Genomic DNA, 23,923 nt, shown 5'->3' with positions numbered 1-23,923 from the left:
GTGGTCCAGGCCCACCAAGCTATTAAGAATGCTAACTCCTACTGAGGTACCTAAATTGGACAGCTAACTCCTATTTACGTCTACCTAATACATTCAAATCATCCAGGAGAACTCTGCCCAGATTTGTTTTCTTGAGAGAAAAGCTTACGAGTTCCTTTATTTACCTGGAGGCAATTGACATAAGCAAGACCACAGGTCATCAGTGATTGCCTTGCTGTCTCTGGAGATCCACTCCCCTTAGGAACTTGAACTCAACCCCTCTGCCCCCCTCCAGTGAGGTTTTGACAGAGGAGATTTTGAACTTGTCTCCTCTTTTGGTGCTGTCACCTGATATGGGGTCTGCCAGGTCAGGGAAGGGTGGCAGGGGGTTGCCACATTAGGGAAGGGAATAGGGGGATTCCTGTGCACAGAGCTTTCCACCTTTAACTCCCTACATCGGGATCCAGCCCAGCTGCAGCTAGGCAGGGACCTCTGCTTCCCAGCACCTAAGTGCTGCAGTCCAGGCTGGGCAGGCTGGGCTTATCCAAGTATGGGGGTAGGGATGGATTTGCTGCTTCTGGACTGTCCTAAGTGGACTCCGAGCCACTGAAAAAGCCAGGAGCAGATTATCACCCTTAAGTGCTTCAGTGCTGGGCTTTTCCAGCCCAAAGCCCTCAGGTGGCATGTTTTCTCCCTGCTTGGCCCTGTGGGAGGAGAAGAGGGAGCAAAACTCACTTAGATTGCAGAGAACAGCTCTGCAGCTTCTTTTGGACCTCTGCCTGCACAGATGTTCAGTCTTATGAGCAGTACTCTCCTGGCATTCACATCACAAGGGTTGTTCCCAAGTTGTTTTCGCCCGGTGTGGCCATTTTTACATTAAGAGAAAAGTTATGAATGTCTGTATACTTCTGGCTTGTCCTGTGGCAAGGACTGTCCTTGGAGAAACTGAGTATCTGTACATTGTCTAAGTCTCATAGAATTCAATGGAACTTAAGCACCGAAACACATTTGTGGAACTGGGCCTAAATGCTTGAATTTAGTCTTAGAGACATAGACCAATCTCAAGCATAGCAGCAGTGCCAATTGCATTCAACCATAGCAAAAGAAAGTTTTGAACAAACTACCTAAACCAGTAGCTCGGGGTGACCAATAGCTGTATAAAGCATTAGCTCAAGTAGAATTGTAGGCATTTAAAAACCCCTGAAAAAAAAGACCTGTGAGGCGCCTAAATGGCCTTTTGATATGGAACCCCCAACGGAGAAGCTTCCAAACTCACCTTCTAGTTTGTTTTATTTATTTAGATTATAAATTGCAGGAGGCCAGGAACTGTCTCTTCCTATTGGCTTGTATGGTACAGTGACAACTCATCTTACTGAAGCTAGCTGCTATTGGAGTACGAACAACACTAGACACAGATCTCAAGATATTTCCCTCAACACACACACCAACATAAATTATACAAATGTTTATATAGACTTAGCTTTGCACTCATAGGTCACATCCAGACAAGCTCCAAGCTGCAGGAGTGCCACGGCTGCTGCTTTCCAGGACCCCAGGTAAAGCTGCTGGGGCCAGCACAGTTGCTGGCCCCAGCCTTCTCTACCCTAGCCGGGGTAACCTACCATGTGCCAGAGGGCATGCAGCACAGAAATCCCCAGGGACAAGTAGTAGCAGCACAAGGTGTTCTGCTGCTTCTTGTCCCCTGGGAACCAAACGTCCATGCTCATCTGGATACGGCCTTATGTGCTAGTGGAGTCCATTTGACTGTAATTCACAACCTCAGCAATAGGCAATCAAATGTTAATTGAGCTCACCCCAGGCTTCAGTTAAGCCAGGCAAATGTGGCTAAACTGGAGAAAAGAAAAATCTCACTAGGCTCACACTGGGTGGGTTTTTCCCAAGCTTGCCCAGTTCTAACAAACAGTTTTGACATTCTTGAAATGGCATGAGTTCAGTTGTCGGCCTTCCATTACAACCCTGTGTCACATTAAAAGAGAGGTTTGAGTTTCACCCTCTGCTGTAAAATTATCTCTGAGTCAGAAACTCAGTATCATGTTCAGTCAACGATGTCTTCTCTCAGCTGCCACACACACTCCTTTTGGCCCTGTTTTCTGTTCTTGCATTGAGCTCAATTGGGGCATATAGCTACAGTCCTGTGCTGAAGAGTGATCTGGATAGGCACTGCTGCAAGGGGAACAGGAGAGGACATTCCCAGAGTGACAGAATGCTTCGAAGAGTTCCCTGGTTGCACAAAGGGGACAGAGATAATCCAATTTCCAGTCCATCTCTCTCTCCCCTCTCCCTCTCACACACAGAGTTGCACCTAGTCCCCTCCATCTTCCATTTCAAGGACTTACTTCCAGGGGCAGCTAAACTGGCAGCTGCCCCTTTACTTCCCCAAGAGCAGGGAATACAATTCTAGATTGTCTTTATGAGGGATGCACAAGAATGGAAAGGCTTTTCATTTGATTCCTGCCACAACATACTGACTTTCAAGAGGGTCCATCATTTAGCTCAGGGCTAAACTGGTGGCCCATAGGCCACTTGTAGCCCACAAAGTGGACCCAGGTGCCACTCTCTCCATCACTCTGGTTGAAGCAGCTGCTGGGATCTCTGGGCTCCTCCTCCCTTCTTTGTGTCTGCTTCCTTCATCTGGGGGAAGAGCAGTGAGGCATAATACATGGTGCTGGGGAGCTGAGGGTGGTAGCCAGGGTGCTAATACAGTGTGTGGCACAGGGGGCCTTGGACCTATGTGACTTGTGCAGCATGTGGCCCCCAGATATGGTCTGTGTGGCATGCAGACTCGGGCTGCTTAGAAGTTGGACAACCCTACTTTATTTCATGGTAGGTTGGAAATTGCAAGCAGTAAGAAACAAAACTACCTAAGCTCCCAAATGCCTGAATTATTGTCCCTTTGGCAATCTGTTGGTTGCCCTGGCTTCTGCTGGGACTCGTTCCTTTGCTTGGACTCCCTCCTTGGTATCTCCTTGTCCTTCCTGGTTTGTTTTTTTTAAAATAGAAAATTGCTCCCACATTTTTAATGCATGTCGTGTATACATTTTTATCTATAGTTTGTATAGCTATGCCTGGGGGCCAGCCCAGTAGCCATTTCCTTTGATTCTGGCTGGTGGCCTTTTCATGTGGTTCTCATTCATCTGTTACCATAACATTTCAGACTCTGTATAGTCCCTGTGTACATAGTGACAGACACCTTATACACTGGTTGTCTCTTCTCATGATGACAAGTGTAGTATAGCTGTCTAAATATGGGGGGGGAGGGGCGAGCCTGTAGGCTACTTTCATTGGGAGAAAAATAAAGTTTTACATAACGTCCTAGATATCTCTATCAAAACTAAGCCCAATCTTTTCACAAAGGAAGCCTTTTCTTTATCTCGTGTCCCTATCAGCTACAAATATTTATCTCAATAGAAGGAAACAGACTCTCAGTAAGAACTGTTTTCTTTCTATACTTATGCAGATATCCCATTGACACTAATGACTTTGCCACTGTCAGGCAAAACGCACCTTCATTGTTCCAGGAACGTCACCAAATGATTTCTGTGGAATGTAAGAACAGGAAAGAAACTGGTGGCAGCTTAGCAGCTGGACAGGAAGGGCAACACCGAAGCATTTAATAGGTGTTACGTGTTGCCAATGGGCAGGCGAATACACCGTACTGTGCCCATTAAAGTTAATTGGATTTACGCTGGCACAGCAAAGGGCAAGGTGCTCCCAGCTGTTAGAAAATATCTGCCCATGAGGAGTTTGTGCAGGCAAACATTCTTAAACTTTTTTTTCTTTTAAAACTATATGGTCTGATTATGAACAACTATTTCAAAGGGCTTCTGAGGGTAGTGGTTAAAAGTCAAAAGACATCTAGATTTGGAGTGTTATAACCGTGATGGTCTAGGAAATGTCCAAGAGGCAAGGTTTTTTTGTGATATCTTTTTTTAGACCAACTGTATAGCTGGGAGAGCTGTTGGACAAGCTTTCAAGTACCAAGTGGCCTTCCTCAGATCCTGACTATACAGTTGGGCCAATACAATATATCACAAAAAATCCTTGCCTCAAAAGATCGCTACTAATACCATACAGAGACAGCTAAAAGCAGTGTTCTGTTGTATATCACCTGTACATTACTAAGTTAGTTAATATTATCAATATAGAAACAAAAAAATATACCCTTGTAGCTAAATGTCTTGGTCTAAGACCTCACAAATAGAGCTTGGAGGAAAATGTTTCCCCTAGAACATTTCAATTAAAACATTTTGTTGAAATTGTCAGCTGAAAATTTTGACTTTGACAAAAAAAAAGACCTTTGAAACGAGCAGAATTCATATATATTTAGATTTTTGGCATTTTCACAGCTCAAATATTTCAATGTGGGAGGTTTATGTTTTCTAATGAAAAAATGAATTCTTTAGAGGAAACCAGGCATTATAGGCAAAAATCTTCATGTAGTAAAAACCTTAGTTTTCCATCAACATGTTTGAATGCAAAACTTCTGAGTACTTCCATTGAGAAGCAAAGCAAGATCAGGAAAGGGCAGTACTTGATTATGAGAGATCAGATGAAACACCGTATGCTATGGGAAGTAGGCCTGTGCGAAGCAGCTAGTATTCACTTTGGATTTGTCCGATTCAGGGGACAGTGATTTGATTCAGTGATTTAATTCAGTGATTCGAATCACTGTCCCGAATCAATTTGGCCAAATCTGATTCGGAGATTTGGCCACTGTCGAATTGACTGAATCTCTGCATCGACCCCATCCCCCACCTGCTCTCCCATCCCCCCCCCCCCATGGTTGCTCCACCTGACCCCTGTTCTCAGCTCTTTGAAAAAAAAAGTACAGCACTTACCAGCTGCTGCCAGTCAGGGGGGCGATCCCTGCTGCACCCCACTGTCCCACGCTGTGTGGGTGGCTCTATCATGAGCCCCCAGAAGCCCCAAGGCCGCTGCAGCAGCCAGTGAGTCAGGGCTTTTTTTTCTTTCTTAAGGAGCCAGCAGCTGAGGCAGACAGGGCAGGGCAGCCATGAGGGGGCTGGGAGAGCAGGTGGGGGTCAGGGGGCTTGTGGCAGAGCCCTCTATGCAATGGTGGGCAACAGGAATCGCCCCCCCCCCCCACCCAGCAGCAGGTGGTGAGTAGGGGCTTTTTTTTTTTAGAGAGTCAGGAGCTGGGGTGGGTGGGGCAGCCATGGGGGGGGCACTCAGGGGGGCTAGGGGAGCAGGCAGGGGATGGGCCCTATGGTCCCCCTCCTCCAGCCCCCCCTCCCCCGCCCCCTACTTACCAGCATGGAGTCCGGGTCCAGCTCCCTGTGGCAGTGTGCATGGATTGCCCAAATCTCCAAAGCTCTCTGAATCTTTTCCAAATCAATTCAGGGAACTTCTAATCAACTCGGACCTTTTAATTGATCTCTTGATTTGATTCAGATTCAGAGATTCAGCCACTAAATCGGGCCAAATCTCCTCCAAATTGAATCAGCACCCAAAGCTTCATATAGCCCTAATGGGAAGATCATAATTCAGCAAATGGCACTCATTCCTTGTGTCAGTGCGTCAGTTTGGTCTTAGGGGACACTCTGGTAATGGAGTAGATATCATTCAGATGAGATGATATACTGACGTACTTATGGACATTAAATAGTCTATGACTCTTGGTGCACGAGTCATGGAGTCACTTCAGCATCCTCTCTAAATTCTAACTGGATAACTAGTTCCTGCATACTGTACCTCATCCCAGAGTTTCAAGTGAAATAATAAAGTCTTCATTTGATGTCTCAAAGCTGCCAACTCCTCAAAGCAGAAACTTGCTCAAAAGCAAGAAAGCAGAAAAGCAGAAAAACCTCAAAAGTTGCCATGCATTTAGGTAGTGTTTGCAAGTCTTTAAACACAGTATTAGGCAATTAGATTAGAATTACACATACTACGCAGATCTAGAATCCTTAATACAAATATTTTATTGCTAAAACCTCTAAAAGTTGCTAGATTTAGCTCAACTGGCAACATTGGTTTGTCCTCAAAGACCATTCGATATTTCCTCTTTCTTTGCAGCTGTGCCTGAATTTCTGGATTAAAAAATTCCATTATAGATACGTGTTTTGGAATCTTCTGAAATAAAATATGCTAACTGTGAAATATCACTTAATTTTTCTATTGCTATTATTTATTGTAACACTTATTGTCAGTTGACTACCAGGTGCTATTAACTTGTTTTGGCACTTAACAAAGTCAGTATTTTTAAATTAATTTGGCTACTCAGCTTCACCCCAGTTGGGGATCTGCCCCACTGTATTAATTCAGTTAAAGAATATTCTTAATCTCTCATGCAGCTCTTCTTTATTTATTGTGTGTTTGAAGAAGAACAACGTAGTCAATGGCTTGTGAAGAAAACTTCCATTTATATATTAAGACCAAATTTGATCACACTTACAGCCATAACTTCCCATCAGAATAAATAGGATTACATAGCATTTGGTTCTAATATTATGGAATGACTGATCCCAAGAGTTATTTGTACTTGTCATCTTGCTAAGAGTGGATTTTGTCCATCAAAGAGAAAGAGAGGAGTAAATCCAAGACTGATATAAATAGGCCCCTCAATTTCCAAGGACCTGTGGCAATTTACATCAGTGGAGGATCTATGCTGGAATTTTACACGCTTTGTGTAGTCAAAGGTAGGAGCAGTATATGAGCAATAAAAGTTAGTATCCCACATTCATTGTATAGACATACACAATTAGGATTGATCACATTCATTTTGCCTGACTTTCAACCTATTCATACATTCTGGATTGGAAATTCAAATTCGGACACAAATTTTACCATTTAGGAGCAAAATTGCTAAAGGAACAGAAAAAAAGCCCAACAATGAAAGGAAAGAAGGTGAATAATGAAGCACATTAGATGGAATTAGAATTCATTATAAAAAAGGGAAAATTCTAAAGAACCAATAGATACCAAAAATATATCCCTTACCAATCACAAAAGACTGGATTCCTGGCTACTACTTTGTCACAATGGGTTCAAGTATCCTTTTACAAGGGTTCAAAAACTCATCATTCCTTTTGAAATCTCAACAAACCCAAAAGCACATGTTCAGATTCACAAAGTTTGCTCATCTCTAAATACAATACACTATGTCAACTTGACAGACTCCTATGCAGGCTGCTGTTAGGCCCTTAACCTTGAACTTTAGGATGACTTGAGCAGTGTCTGGGGCTTTGTGTGGGCTCTGCACCAGGATGAATTTGACCTTTAGGGGTTAAATGTAAGGAGTGCCAGCACTTGCAACTCCCATTGAAGCAGAGCGGTAGAAAGTGAAATGTCAAGTCAGTGGAAATTACCAGTCATCATTTAAGACCTCGCCCTTTTTTCTCCAACAAAAGTTTTCTTAACTGAGCTGCTGAGGCTAGATATTAAATGCACTTTACTCCCTTCCATATAATTTCCACCTTTGTACTCTCATGCACTCTGCCAAAATGATATTGCCCTTAGGATTATTTTTTTTCCAAAAATTTCACTCTTCCAGATGTGGATGAAAAGGACAGATGGGCTTTATGGGAAATATTATGAGGCATAATCAAAGAGTATAGTCTAAAAGCTACAAGGCATGATGTGTTCCCATACACCTGCTGCCTTTTCTATCATACAAGCCACTGGAGCCGAAACTGCAAAATAGCCATTTGAGAAAATTAAGCCACAGGAAGCAAAGCTCTATAACATTTCAAAGATTGGTGGTAATATTGTATATACTATACAGTGCTTACATGACGTCAGAATTGTTGCTCACAAATGAAATTGCCCTCTCTGGTGGTTCTTTTAAAGAGCAGAAGGAAATGTAGAATAACTCAATAGCTAGTTGTGTCCCAGCCAGCCAAAAACACCAAACAAGGCTGGCCAAAGACAATACTTGTTTAAAGCTTCCTTCTTTATTTCCATAGCAGCTGCTAGAAGCATGGCTGTCAAAGAGTTTTGACACACATATAAAGGAGGCACACACATGTAATGTGTGTTTGGTCAGGTGTTTCAAATAGTGCAATGAACTTTGGTCAACCTGTTTCAAAATGTGTTTGCTGTAGTGCTGTATTCAAGTACTATAAAGAACACTTACTGTAATATTGAAAAATGCTGAACTAAAATGCCTCGATAAATAATTATAGTTCACAAAAATATCTTCAGGACAAGCTGTGGAACTAAAGCCTGGCTGTTAATGGTACTTTTTAATGATCCCTTGACACGTTTTAAAAGCAAAATGAAATAGTACCTGTGCTCCAAATTTTTTTTCTATCTACATTGGCTATAAGATGTGACCTCTCTCCTTTGCTGTTGCACTCACTGCAATTACCCAGGACTTTGACACTTCCAGGTAGGATTATTGAACTACAGTACATGAATCTATAACTGAAGGCAATTGAGATGCTTCAGCTAGTTCAGAATTGGCCTTGTTGTCCTCTTTGCAAACAGCAATAGCCCTGGTGATCTATAATCAGTATAACTGAAATGTAGGTTTTAGCCTATGGAAAGGTCATCTTTTGGGTCCTCTGTACCTCTGTCATTCTCTTAGCTGCTCTTTGTCCATACATCTTAATGAGAGAATTTGATTCCAAATTAACTCCCCGGGTGTGGCCTATCAAATCCAGATTAATTGACTTTAAAGGCAAATTGCAAGACATCTCTTTACTGTCTTTCAGTTGATGTTGAGCTATGAAAAGATTAGAGATTATCTGATTGAAGGAGAAAGGGCTAGGTGGGTTTCTGCTGTTGCTGTACTAATACTTCAAAATACTGCAAACTCTTTTTTAATTATTAAATATCCACTAAGGGAAATGTTTTTACTACATAATATGAACTGAAATACATTAAGATTCATGGCACTATAGTTCCTGATAGTCATGAACAAAGCCCAACACAAGTAATTACATTATACCTACCTAAATTCCCACTATTGTTTCAACCAAGAATAAAAAATCAGAGGTCTCATGATCTGTGCTTCTATCCTTATTCTAAACCAGTAATGCTCAGCCTACTAGCCCCTGTACAGGGCTGGTCTGCTAGTTCTCAGGTTACCAGTTCTCTAGTTTTCAGGTGTAATCATATGACCCCATGAGATGTAACATACTACAGTTAAAATATATACTAAAATGCATATGTGTCATCTTTTTTAAAACCAGATTTTCAAAGATTTTTAAAGATTGATTAACAATTAAATGTAGTAGGTTTTCTGCCATCTCTGAGTGAGTGTCAGGCTGCAGCTTCCCACCTGGGGCCTCAGCCTGGCCAGCACAGGTGCTCCTCCCAGCCTGTTACCCTACAGCTGACCACTCAGACTGTGCAATGCTGACTTGAAGCTTCCATCAGGCGATAGCCCTCTCCCCACTCCTTGTCATCAGAGTGGCCAGTTGGGGTCTGCTGACCCTCTGTTTCCCCATAAAAGCTCTTGAGCAGGAACAGGAAAGATGTGGGCAACGGGCTCAACCTGACCCCAAAATGCTTTGTTGTTCCCTCCACCTTGTGCTCTGACTCTGCTCCCTGCTCAGTCTCCCAGCTTCTTGACCTAGCTTGCTCTCCAACTCTGCTCTCTGCTTGATCACATGGCTTGCTCTCTGAGTCTCCTCTCTACCTGATCTCGCAGCTTCCTGAATCAGCTTGTTCCTAGACTCTGCTCTGTCAGACTGGCTTGTCCCTGGATTCTGCTCACTCCTCTTGACCCTGATTTGCACCTTGAAGTGGTTCCCGACCTGGCCACCCATGACCCAGCGTGACAGAGGAACATACATAATCTATGCAAAATGGTAGACTTTGTGGTTTTCACCAGCCAGGAGGAACATGTCACATACTGTGTACTAAAAGGTCCCCTGTGGTTCAGTGGTACACTCCTTATCTACCACACAGGTGACCTGGGTTTGATTCCCAGACACTTACACAACTACAGCCATGGAGGCACCAAACATCTGGACTCAGTCTGGTTTTTGGGTTCTGTCTCAGTGGCCTAAAGGGAGGATGGAAGGTCTAGGCAGCCTCTACTCCTCCAAAAATTCCTGCCCAGGCATATGCATTGAAGGTCTGTGTGGTCCTCATGCATACACCATGATCCAGGAGGATCAATGGTTGCCAGACCGCATACTGAAATTTTCTGTCACCTCCATGGTGATACCACTGAACCTCTGTAAGAGATTTCCCACTCATTCTCATGGCTATATTAGGTAATCACAGAATAACAAGGAGTCATCAGTGCAATGCAGCTGTGAAAAAGGGAAAAATCCTAAAACATGTCAGGACAGCCAGAGAAGTACATACTATAGTACATGACTCTACTTATGCCATATCTGGAAAAGTATGTACATTTCTCATTGTCTATGTGTAACAGGGTCCCCTGTAGGGTGGCTAGCTGCAAAGCTGTGAGCCTGTTGGCAAGAGATATCGGTAAATGGAACAAGGGGCAACAGATTTGGTGCACACACAATGGCAGCAAGATTACAGGGCAAAGAGCTTAACTTGCTTAACTTAGCAATATAAAGGCCAAGAGTGGATATGATTACTTTCTATAAATACACCAAGGGAGTAAGTACTGAAGAGAGAGAAGAGCTATTTAAACTAATGGACATATTGGCATAAGAACAAATAGTATGAAGAAGCTAAGAATAAGGTTTAACTGAAAATTAAAGGATGGTTTATAACAAACAGGAGTGAGGTTCTGGAATGGCCTTCCAAAAGGACTAGTGAGGGCAAGAAATCTAACTACTTTTAAAAACAGAACTTGACCAGTCTATGAAGGGTAACATAACATATAACCTGATTGTCTGTGATGGGAGAGGACTGAATTCAGTAACCTAAAAGTCCCTTCCAGGTGCTATAACCACATTCTTTTCCAATGGAAACAGTTTGCCCTTAAACTAACTATATTATTCACAAAATAACACAATATTTCCTCACAAAAGGGGAGTCTTACAGTAAGTGCTGGCAAAAGCAATCTGAATTTGCTAGAGTGCAATCAATCTCAAGCATATTTGCTGTGTCAGTTTTTGTGGAATCTATGGTACAGGTAAAATCAATTTGCCTCCACATATCCACAGCCTAATAAGTATATGTGTTATGAATTATTCTATAAAGCTATCTGTTTTGTAGAAAGTGATTATGTGAGTTTTTCATAAATGAATGATGAGACAAGATTGAAACCTACCACTGTCAATAATCTAGTTAAGTTATTTGCAGCTAGAAGTACCAAAAATATGCTGTGGGTACATATAGGATCTGAACATCTTCCTACAGAGGGAGGTTAACAAATAGCTCTCAAAGTCACAAACCACTGATGGATGTTTTGCCTCATGGTTGGGGTACATTTTTTATCACACATACTCACCATGCATGCTTAATTTGGGATGCTGTATTTCAATTGGAAAAGTGATGTAATACCAGTAGAAGCAATGAGCTATTTCTTTGGTTTGGAATGATTATAGTTTGCCTCGCCATGCTCTTGGCTATAGTACAATTGTTACCGGTTTGAAAATTACCAGATCTCAAATCATAGTGTTCTTGGATCCATTCGCTGTTTTTAAAAAGCATTTATCATTTCATATACAGGTTCTTAGCACTGTTCATCCCAATCTAATGGAGCAAAGTGCAGCAAGTATTGCTAATTCAGGAAATGAACAAAAAGTTTCCTGTAAGGAAGAATCATGTTACACACATATATGACAGGCTGATGTAGGTTGATTGATACTGTGCTGTGTAATGGATTTCTATTATTATTAGCAGTACTACTACTAGTAATCTTATCTGGAACTCTGTCAGAAAAGAAACTTAAATTTACAGAGACTAAAATTTATGTGGCAAACTGATAGTGCATTTAAAAGGAAGTAAAAAAAATGTGATCAGCCCTTGCTTGTAGTTTTGATTAGGACTTAAGTCTCTAAGAAATCCAAATTTGTTGCTGGTGTAACTCCCTTCAAGTTAGTGGCTTTTCAGTAGAAGAGAATTTGCCACAGGCACAATAGGATAACTTGCACTTAACTCTATTGAGTTAATTTTCCTACCAAATGTGCAATCTTTGGGTCCTGCTTGCTCAAATGTACTGGCTTTCTCTGAGCCAACACCTCCTCCACTGCAATGAGCTGTCTACATTTGTTTGCTAATCCCAGGATGGGCAATGTGTAGTTGCCCTTATTAACTGCTACCTCCACTTCCCCCTCCCCCCCCCCCCCCCCCAGATCTGGGTATTTTCTACCCTGCTTCTGACCACTCTGTCCAAATGGTTGGCTCCGGACAGTACCTGGCCAGGGCTGCCAGCCAGCACAGCTGCAGAGGAAGAATACTGTTCCAAGGTCCATGCTGTAGGCTGGATCAGAATGAAAGCTCACAACTCTGCCTAAAACTTCGCACTTGGTAGGAATAACCCCATTTCCCAACCTGAAATGAGTAAAACAGCTCACTTCCTAGGCTTTTGGTGTGCAGAGGAAGGATTTTGGCATACCTCCACTTCTCTAGGTCTCAAAGTGTATTTGCATGAAGACCCTCTCCCCACCCAAGCAGGCCTGAATATATTCTCATACACAAATACATTGAGAAACTATTTGACCTCTTAGATTTTCTTCTGGGACCTGTCAATATTGATCCTCATTGTCATGATAGTTGTCTGCCACTGCTTTCTGAAAGGTAATATAAGATCATGAATAAACCCTCAGGTCCTCTCTGAAAAGGAAGAGTTGGTTAAAATAGTTCAGGGACAAAATCATAGAAGTGTCATAATTTTTTTCCTACCTTTTTTGGTTGAAAAAATCTCTGAACCTTTAAGTGCTTCAATGTTGCCAGTACCTTGATATGAGGATGACAGCTTTCTAGTAGATAGGGGAGTCACTGGTGTGTCCAGAGATGAATAAAGAGGCCAAACTGAGATTTGCATGTTTGATTGTGGACATGGCATACTATTCCAGAAGGAGAAGTGGATCTTGGTCATGTCAAGTTATAGCTCTTTCCCTTTGTTTCTCTAGCCTACTCACCTCCATAGTGAGGTGAGTTTGCTTGAAATGATCAATGCCTTGTTATATTTCACAATGCTCAAGTCTCCCAGGTACTGCAGTATGTTAATATTGCATTTCTTCAGATTGGCCTTCAAGGTGTTTCTTCTTTTGCCCACTTCTAAAGCGGTGACCATTGGTGAGTTGAGAGTATAGGACCTGTTTTAGGAGCCAGTTGTCAGGCATCCTTATGTCATATCCTATACAACTGAGCTGGTATCTTATTAACATGGCGTCAAGACTGATAGCATTTGCTTGAGCCAGAATGCTGGCATTCTTCCAACTGATATGGAGGACTTCCATCCATCCTTCCAATTGATATGGCAGATTTTCCAAAGATATCACGGATGGTAACATTCCAAGGCTTTCAGGTGTTTCCAATATGTTGCCTAGGTTTCACAACCATACATCAGGGTAGGGATGGCAACAGCTTAGTAGACAAGAAGTTTGGTTTTGGTTTGGGTCCTGATGTCGTGATCATCAAAGACATGATTTCATAGATGTCCAAAGGCAGAATAGGCATATTTTATTCAGTGTTGAATATATTCTACATTTACTTTTTGGGAAAGGTGACTACCTAGGTCAGGGAAATACTCAACATTCTCCAAGAACTGTCCTCTAATTGTGATATGTGGGATAGCAGCTGCTTGGTTTGGGGTAAGTTGATGAAGTATTTTGGTTTATATGAAGGTGACAGCGGGCACTACATGACACACTGTGTCACTGTAGCAATGAGCTATGGTGACATAGCTCATCGCTATGGTGATGTAGCATTGGTAGGCACTAACTGTGACACTGCTGGTATCACGCAGTAGGGTTGAAAATGACCCATGTGCTGCCAGGACTGTGCAGTACCAGCGAGTACTGTGTAGTGAGTTAGTACTCATTTTACCAAGTACTAAATGACTGCATAGTACCAACTGTGCAGTCAGGGGCATGTGTAGATGCGCCCAGTGAGTCCAAGGTTTATTTTGGCATTTTATCTAGTTTGCTCCTATTAAAGAGCTAATATTTTGGTAGTGGTTTTTTTTTATTACTAAAATCTAAGGGGCCACGGAAAACCATCCTCCCCGCTCCCAAAAGCCACCTGTCTGCTTCAGAGACCCCACAGCTTCTAATACATGTAGGGAGAGGAATGCTTACCCAGCAACTCCATTGTTTTAGAGCCGTTGCATTATCTGTCGGTTAACATAGTGCTTGTCTTTAATTTGAAGGTCAGGTTCTGCTGGCATTCATTATTTTGACTACTGCCACTCCCATTGTTTAGGCTATTATACATGGCAGAACTGATCCCTGGAAGGAGGCTGGGTTGAAGTAAAATACATTACATGCTGGAAAGATGTTTACAGAGCAGTATGCTCATTCTCTGGTACCTATGAGGGCCACTTAGCAGGAAGATACTCATCCTGCATTCCCTGATCCTAGAAAAAAAAGTTACAGTTTACCCTGCCTGTAACTATAGGGTATAGTTGGAGTTTCTAACAGCTGTTCTTCTGATTATCAAACACACTGTTACTGTTTGGAAATTTGCAATCAATTTTGCAATCAAATTTACAGACATCAATGTTCTCTGTTCAGTTAAGTCATACAAGGGCATCAGGTGCTTCATGAGAAGTATGGCTCCCTGTATTTGTATGGCATTGCTTCCCAGATTTTCAAATGTGATCTTTTCCAAGCTTCATTAAAGATTGCACGCTGTTCTCTGCATGGCAACATGACATCACTGTGATCATGCTTCAGAAGATTCAAGCCCCCTCTGTTATGTATGGGCTGGGTCAAAGCACATTGAAACAGGTAGGTTTGACTCCTGCTCTTTTCTTTAGATAGTCACGAGACAGAATTAAACATACATTTCTGCTCAGAACAATAGTAAACATAAGACTGTTCAAGAATGTAAGTGGTGTGAGCAGATAAACTTTGCTGACTCTGGTGCTGGGGAGGGGTAGAGGTGGGTGTGAGGCAGTGCAGGAGCAGAAGCAGGCAAACAACTCAGAAACAGACTGAGAAAAAAGCTGAACCAGCTCTGCCCTTTAGCTCAGAGAAAAGTCTTAAGTCAGGTCAGATTTCTAGCTGATAAAGCCTTGGGGCTGTGAGCAAGAAAACTTGGTCCTGGTAAATTCCTCATGCATTCCAGGAAGCAGGACTTTGTATAATTTTGCAAATGAACGGGATTGCATTAAAGATACCACGTTCCACCACCAAGTTGTCCTCCTTATTGGAATAACCTTTAAGAAAATAAAGTTGGCTAACTGCTAGGCTCAGAAAGGGTAGCATACATAAACTTTGAGAATGCCTGCAAGGGTGCCATTCATCCTTTCTCTTTTCTATCAGCTCTGATATAATATATATTTCTAAAATAGCCTTCTGAGGCAAGCCCCTGGACCACTGTATTATTCAAGATCTTCAGATATCCAAAAAGCCAAAACTTTACACAAACTATTTATTTTGGGCCAGAGGGCAATTTAATTTACTTTCACAGCTCTCCTACACCCTACAGCGAGACAGGTCTTGGCAGACAAATCGTGGAGAAATCTTTTGTAGTGCATTAATTGACTGTGGAAACTCAGTCTCATCCACTTTGTAGGCGAACATCAGATAAAAGGAACAAAGTATTCAGTGTCAGCTCAGGCTTTCACCCTTTGTTTTCCTGGCAAGGACAACATTCTGGAGAAATTATAACTACCAACATCAGGGGGCTTCGGGGACTCTCTGATCTAAACTGAAGTATCAAAGAGTCCATGAGATAGGACGATGAAAGAAAATATAAAGTATCTATAGCTCTGCTTTAGTCAAGGGAGAGATTTGGCCTTGCCAATCAAGTTATTTCACTGATCAGTACAGCTTCTGACTTCTTTTTGGAGGGCTGAAGTCCTCCAACAAAAAAATCTTATGTCCTAAACTTGTAGCATTCTGGAAGGGGAGAAGACCACTGATTTTCCAAAATTAGTGTTATTTGTTGTATCTCAAGTTACTTAGGTTATCTAAGTGCTGTCACAGTTCAGCAACCAGCCACGCTCATATATCATCCTCCCGTGCAAACTTCTTCCTGCTGATGTCTTATTTCTACTCTGAACTCTCATACCAATTCTTTATGTTCCTTAATTTGCTTAATTGCAAACAAGTTGCTTAATTTTATGCTTTCCATTATATCACTGGGAAATAATAAGACTTGCTGACTAACTTTAGAAACATACTGTGAAGATTCATTATTTATGTTATGACAGTGTTTGATACCAGCTCAGCTGGCACCTCCGCTGCCACCAATTGATTAAGTGCTAAGTATGAAGGTATCAATTGTCTTCATTATTATGTTCATTTATATATGGCTGTATTATCAAGAAGTTCACCGTATGCATAATGAGCAGAATGCCACATTTGGAAATATTGCTATTACTACGTTTAACATCTTAATAAACATCTCCTGAACTTATTCTGCAGTTTCTGTATAAAGCTTTTTGTTTCAGCCAAGTGTTTAAAGTCTGACATCTGTTCATAAAGCTCATTTCTATTTTAGAAATGTCTTTGTAATGAATTCTGGAAAGAGTACCAGTTAGTGTAGCATTTTGTATCACTGTTAACACCCTTAAAATACATTCATTACAGAAGACTTTTATTTGAACTCTTGCTGCCCTGTTGGGGATCTTCCTTAGCTAAACACTTCATGTCCCAAAAAGAAGTCTTTGCAGATGGTGTGAGCTCATTCCTGTTTCATGTTTGGTTTTGGTGTTGTTTCCACAGGATCTAAAGATGAACTGATGTTAAGAAGCAAGTAAGGCTAAACCTTTGGGGAGAAAGAAGGGAGTATTTTCATTATACCTATAAATATACTTCAGACATTCATAAATCACAGATAGTTGCCTTGGTGCTAATAGTTAGGAAACTAACTACTACATTTAAAAATTAAACTGACCTAGAATCGGTTTATATTTCAGTAGGATGACTCATTGCAACTGGGAGACATGACAGAATTTAGCCATATTCTCTCTTGTTGTGAACTGATGTACAACTATTGAATTCAGTGCAGTGGTTCCTAAAAGATGTGCCACAGCACACTAATATGCCACAAGAGCGGCGGAAGTGTGCTGCAAAAACTGATACTTTCTCAATATTGGATTAGCCTGCGGGGCTCCCACAGGTCCAAAAATTTGACAGTGGGTAGCAGTGGCGATTAACACTGCCACCGCTCCCTGCGGCCAAACTTCCAGGCTCTATACAGGGGGATTGGGCCCCAGACAGGATGGCTCCATGCAGTGAGATCAAGCCCTGGTCCCCTGCGGCCAAAAGGTTGGACACCACGGTATAAGTTGTATATAATACAGACACACACCTTTTTGGGTTTAAAACTGAAGTGTGCCACCAATTTTAATCCGGGGAAAAAAAGTGTGTTTTAGGTATCAAAAGTTTGGGAAATATCCATCTAATGAAACTACATTGATTTATGCCAGCTGAGTTTTTTACCCATTGCCTATTATTTGTTGTTCATAAAATACCTTTATAGAAGTCTCTGGAGGTAGAAATGTAAAAAAAAGCTGTGTCCACTCAGACGCCTCTCTCCAGCATAGTCTAAAGCATTTAATGCTGTCTAATTCTAACTGAGCCAAAACAATTGTGCCTTACACAGCCTCTTCTCTTTTGAGACAATACCACAGTCTATTAGTCCTCACTGCTCTGTGTGCGTAATACCATTCCCCCTCCCCTGGCAGCTTTGAAGCATATAATACAGATGTTGTTACCTCAGAATTTCTAATGCTTACCGTAGTCCCTTTTGCATATGATGAAAGCCAAACGTCCTAGCATAACCGGTGGACGACAGCACTTGTAAATGTACTGTCATTTCCGTTTTCACCCTACAAAGCACAGTGGGTGTCAGAATTCTTCACGTTTGCATAAACATACGCCATTGAAGAGTTGGAGGCGACACACTGGCATGCCTCAGAGGCAGCATGTCTATTCTTGTAATTAATGAACTCGTAGCATGAGGTTGTCAGGAACTCAGTATCTTATAAAGCTTGCATGAGTACCAATTAATGGTGGCACTTCTTACTGTTAAAGGGACCGCTCTAATGAAACCCAAAGTGTAGACAGAAAGCAGCATATCTGCACTACCATTACAGAATTTCACAAGGTCAAGAGGAACAATGCTTAACTTTACCTTCTACTTGCATTTAAACTTTCTTTAATTGGGTCCAGCTCTTCCTTTTATTGTAACTGATCAAGTAGCTGTTACAAAGCATAAAGCTGTTGCTGGTAGATCCTAAACATCAGAGGGAGGTAAGAGTGGTACATCTCACAATAAGGCCAGTTTTTGTTAGGTTCCCCAGCAAAAAAAAAATCTTATTTGGTTAAATATTGCAACCATTTAAAACAATACAGCTTCCAAAAGAGAAGAGAAAACAAAGGAAAAAATATATTTAAAGAGTCTAGCCTCAGGGCTCTTGGAAATGTAAAAGAATAGTAAAGGAAGAATTGAACTAATCTTGGAAATAGAACCAAATCAAGATTAATTACTATTAGAACAAACATGTAAGAACATAGGGGAACACCAAGCTACAATGATGCTGACTTACCAATTATTTCAATTTAAATGAATGAAAAATGATTCCATGTTTCTGGCTCGAGTTGGCGAATTAAAAACAAACACATCAGCAATCAGACTAACTTACTAATCATTTACCGAGAGGTACACTTTAACCTGCAGCATAAATAAATCTTCCCTGACAGGGTGAGTCCCTTTTCTCTTTAGAGTGCCCAGCACAGGCTCGGCATGAACTAGGGACTCTGGGCAGAAACAATATGAAGGACTCAGCGCTGCAGTCAACATGCCAAGCAGCTCACTCTTGTAAAGGTTCCTCCCATGGTGATTTGACCTTATGCAGAAGTATTTCTGTCCCTAGCCGAATGCATGCAAACAATGTAACATTCTTTGGCATATGCTCATCAAACATCACTCTTGACATTCTCACATCCGATTCTGGTGTCTGTCCACTTCGGTCTGCTTTACACCCAAATCACTACATTCCTAACCCCTTGTATCCCTAAACCTGTGGCCACTATTTATTTTTTTACATATGAGGATGCCTCATTAAATTTTACTTTGATGTTTAGCATTAAAACTATCATCCTCCTAGACATTTATGACTTCAATAACTTTGTAGTATTAGAAATCACTCTTCAGCTCTTTCAGTTTTTCTTCCACCTGTCGTTCTCCTTATATTTTGGATTAAAGGGTAAGAATAAAACTAGAATATACATGTTTTGCTAGTGATCTAGTGATGTTGTAGCCATGATGGTTCAGGAAATGTCATAGACTTCATAGATTTCATAGACATTAGGGCTGGAAGGGACCTCAGAAGATCAATGAGTCCAGCACCCTGCCCAAAGGGCAGGAAGTCAGCTGGGGTCATAGGATCCCAGCAAGATAAGCATCCAAATTTCTCTTGAAGGCGTTCAGTGTCGGTGCTTGAACCACCTCTGATGGCAGGCTATTCCAGACCTTGGGGGCTCAGACAGTGAAGAAATTCTTTCTTATGTCCAGGCTGAAACGGTCTTGCAGGAATTTATAACCATTCGACCTTGTCATCCCTTGGGGCACTCTGGTGAACAATCGTTCCCCCAGATCCTGGTGAACACCCCTGATAAACTTATAGGTGGCCATCAGATCACCCCTAAGCCTGCGTTTTTCCAGGCTAAAGATCCCCATAGCTCTCAGCCTGTTGTTGTAAGGTCTGTTTTCCTGACCTCTGATCATGCACGTGGCTCTTCTCTGGACTCTCTCAAGCTTCTCCACATCATTTTTGAACTGTGGGGCCCAAAGCTGGACACAGTACTCTAGCTGCGGCCTCACCAAAGCCGAGTACAAGGGGAGAATGACATTTGCTTGAGAAGGGATTTGCTTGAGAAGCATCTGTGGGTGCAAGCCAGTGTTTTGGTCACTTTACTAGCCACAGCATCTCATTGAAGGCTCATGTTCATCTTGTGCTCAATGATGATCCCCAAGTCTCTTTCTTCCAAAGTGCTAGCCAGCATAGCACTGCCAAGCCTATAAGGATGCTGCAGGTTTTTCCTCCCAAGGTGCAGAACCTTGCATTTTTCAGTGTTAAACACCATCAGGTTCTCGTCTGCCCATTTGCTGAGCCTGTCCAGATCAGCCTGGATCGCACTCCTGTCTTCAGGTGTGAATGCTTTGCCCCAAAGTTTGGTGTCATTGGTGAACTTGGCCAGTCCGCTTCTGACTCCAATGTCCACATCATTAATGAAGATGTTGAACAGTATGGGTCCAAGGACAGAGCCTTGGGGACCCTACTGGTCACAGGACACCATGACGATTGACTTTCATCAACTACCACCCTCTGGCTCCAACCATGGAGCCAATTTTCCAGCCAGCAGATCGTGGTGGACCCTAGGCCACAGTTGGCCAGTTTCACCAAGAGGTGATCATGGGAAACCAGATCAAAGGCTTTTTTAAAGACAAGATATATGACATCAATCTCTTCTCCCTTGTCCAGGTGATAGGTCACCTGGTCGTAAAAGGAAATGAGATTGGTCAAGCAAGACCTACCCGCAACAAACCCGTGCTGGCTATCCCTCAGGATGTTGGCATCAGCCAGTTCATTAAGGATGACCTCTTTAATAAACTTTTCTAAGACCTTCCCCAGGACAGAGGTCAGGCTGATAAGCCTATAGTTTGCCAAATCCACTTTCCTCCCTTTCTTGAAGATAGGCACCACATTGGCCTTCTTCCAGTCTTCAGGCACTTCACCAGAGCACCAGGAGACCTCAAAGATCCATGCCAGGGGCTGAGCTATGATGCTTGCCAGCTCCTTGAGTACCCTGGGGTGTAGATTGTCAGGGCCAGCTGACTTGAAGTTATCCAGCCTCTCAAGGTGTTCCTTCATGAGGTCAGCACTGATGGAGGTCAGGGGATCTCCCCCACCCCGACCTCCCTGTCCCGTAGTGGGCATGAGCATCCCATGGGACTGATGAATGACCGACGCAACGTGCCCATTTAATAGGTTGGCTTTTTCCTGGGTGTCAGTTGTCAGTTGTCCCATTTGGTTTAGCAGGGGTCCAATGTTGCCCTTGCTTTTCCTCCGGCTCCCCACATATTTGAAAAAGGACTTTTTATTGTCCTTGATACTCAAAGCTAGTTGGAGTTCAGTTGCAGCCTTGTCTTTCCTGGTATGCTCCCTGCAGGACTGGACCAGTGTAGAATATTCCTCCTTGGAGGTGAATCCCATCCTCCATCTTTTGTAGGCCTTTCTTTTTAGCCTCAGGAGCTCTGCTAGATCCCTGGAGAGCCAGGGGGGCTGCTGTGCCCTCTTGCTGTCTTTCCTCCGAGATGGAATAGAATTAGCTTGTGCATTGAGGATCGCTCCCTTGAGGAGCAACCACTCTTCCTGAACTCCTCTCTCCCTGGAGTCATGGTCCCTTAGAGCCTCACTGACAAGCCTCCTGAGCTTGTCAAAGTCCGCTTTCCTGAAGTCAAGGACTTCAGTGTTTCTGATTGACTTGCCAGCTTTACGGTGGATGGTGAAGGTGATCAGCTCATGGTCGCTGTCACCCAGCTCCCCATCGATCACTAGGTCATGGATTAGGTCATCCCCAGTAGCCAGTACCAGGTCGAGCAGCGCTTTACCTCTCATTGGCCCGTAGACTTCTTGAGTCAGGTAGAGGTCATCCATGCGTGATAGGAAGCTTTGCAACTGCTTGGATTTTGCTGAGTGATCCTCCCATGAGATGTCTGGGTAGCTGAAGTCACCCATGACAACCATGGTCCTGGAGCATTTGGCCTCAGCCAGTTCCCGAGCGAACTCCCAGTCAAGCTCTTGACTTTGGGTGGGAGGTCCGTAGTAGACTCTCACTGTTGTATCCCCTGTGCCGTGTTCCCCACGGATTTTAACCCAGAGGGTCTCCAGCTGTCCACTCTGGTCGCCAACATCAGCTTGCAGGGACGTGTAGTTTTCCTTAACATAGAAACCTACACCCCTGCCCCTTTTATCTACTCGATCTCTCCTGTACAAGGTATAGAATATGCAAGAATCAAGGATTTTTGTGAGTGATATCTTTTGTTGAACCAACTACATAGTTAGGATAGATTTAGACAAGATTTCAAATGCAGTGCGTTCTTTAGGTCTGAGGCAAAGTGATTTAAAAATGCTATTTACATATAAAGTATGAGTGGTAGCATTTACTTAAGCAAGGTAACTTAAAGTACAAAAGTTATGCACTGTCTCTGGGAAACCAAGCTGTATATACACACAAAAGGGAATTTACCGGTAGCTCTATGACTTTAATTTACTGCAGTCATACATATGTGCAAAGTGCAGCAAAAAGATAGCAATCAAAGGGATGTAAGAGGGGCACATCTCAAAATGAAATCAGTTTTTTTAGGAACCCCAGCAAAATACTTAGTCTGAGGTATTCAATGATGCCTATGGGACTGAAAGAGAGGGTTGCCCTACCAGGTTGCTGGGTGAACAACTAGACCCAGTAATGTTCCTAGGAATGTGATATCCAAATCTCTAGTCACCAAAGTTTAGGCACACCAGTTTGAACATTTCTCTCTCTGAGTATAACCATATTACTGCCTTATGTTTGATCTGATTAATACTGTACATTTCAACAAGAGTTGCCAAGTTTTTTCCCTATTGGTTAATGATACATATTTTTTCACTTATGTTATTTTTCATAAGGATAATTCATAAAGATTCCAATGGCTATACATTTTATTCATTCTTGTTTCCATCCCCTTTTACAGTACACAAACAGATATAATAGCTGAAATTTCTTCCATATTCTCTTTACCATCTAAACTCAGATCAAAGCTTTTTTGGAGGTTAGTCAAATTTTATCACTTGATGTAATAAACTCTTTTTCACTTCTGTTCTTACCAAAGCCAAAAAGGGTTTTGCCATCAGCCTCAATGGGAGTATGACCAGGGTCTTTACTTCTAATTCAGCAAAAGAAAATGCAAATATTAAACCACAGAGATTAGTAAATATATATTGCATTAAAAAGAAAGGGAAAAATATATTTACCTACCAAATAACTAAACTAATCCCCACCAGTGATCAATTTACAGTTCTGTCTCTTGTGCATTGCAAAACTGTATTGTGTATGGCAGCCAACAATTAAACAATTAGGGTACCTATTTGAACTTGGCAACTAGGTTTAGGTGTCAATTTAGACACCTAAACAAATTATCTATTTTCAATACCATACGAGCTGGGGGTCTGCATGTCTTCTGAAAGAGCAAGTCATTTCTGGTTTAAAATGCTTAAATGTAGATTTAGGAACTTAACTTTAGAGACCCATTTTCAAAACTCACAGCCAAGAGTTTTGCAACATTAAAACTGGACACTTGCCAGTAGCATGCAGCATCACTGGAATATCTTGAAAGCTCTGAATTTGATGCCATAGATTAGTTATTTTAATGTGTCTTTAGATTTTCTTAAAGTATTTTTGATCGTTGTTTTCCACTACCTCTAATTGATACACATTGGATTCCTGGTAAAAAGAGAACCTATATCTGCAGATAGAAAAGCTGAAAAAAAAAGGCTTAAACACGTAAAAGATGTTTTTGCCTCTAAAATATCTGTGCTAAAAAAATAAAATAGCTTGCCTATCCCAATTAAATATGCCAAAGATCAAAGTCAATAATATTGTTAAAGCTACACAAAGAAGCCAATGGACATCTTGTAATCCACATTACACACTGTGTACTGTTCTGCACTCATGAAATGAAACTTTAGAATGGGAAAGGCAATTAATAAGATAGGGGAAACATGAAGAAGAAAGAGACATATTGGAAGCGAATGAATAGAAGGCTGGAACTCACTCCTCAGACATTATGGACACCAGTTTAAGTTTCTCCCTCAGTTAGAACTTTCTCTGTTTCCAGATATTCTTCCAAGAGTACATGTCTCCGAATG

General features: G+C 42.0%; 1 long non-coding RNA gene across 1 annotated transcript; it reads right to left on the bottom strand.

Moving 5' to 3' along the window:
- Positions 1-16,267: 16,267 nt before the first annotated feature.
- On the bottom strand, positions 16,268-18,637 carry LOC109282236 (uncharacterized). Its single transcript, XR_002089166.2, has 3 exons — positions 18,560-18,637; positions 17,747-17,839; positions 16,268-16,773 (listed from the first exon to the last, which is right to left on the bottom strand). It is a non-coding gene; the product is annotated as an uncharacterized LOC109282236 (long non-coding RNA).
- Positions 18,638-23,923: the final 5,286 nt, after the last annotated feature.

This window comes from Alligator mississippiensis, chromosome 5, assembly GCF_030867095.1.
Source record: "Alligator mississippiensis isolate rAllMis1 chromosome 5, rAllMis1, whole genome shotgun sequence".
Classification (NCBI taxonomy): Eukaryota; Metazoa; Chordata; order Crocodylia; family Alligatoridae; genus Alligator; species Alligator mississippiensis.
The sequence above is the reverse complement of the archived record's forward strand: the minus strand, read 5'-3'. Positions and strand labels throughout refer to the sequence as shown.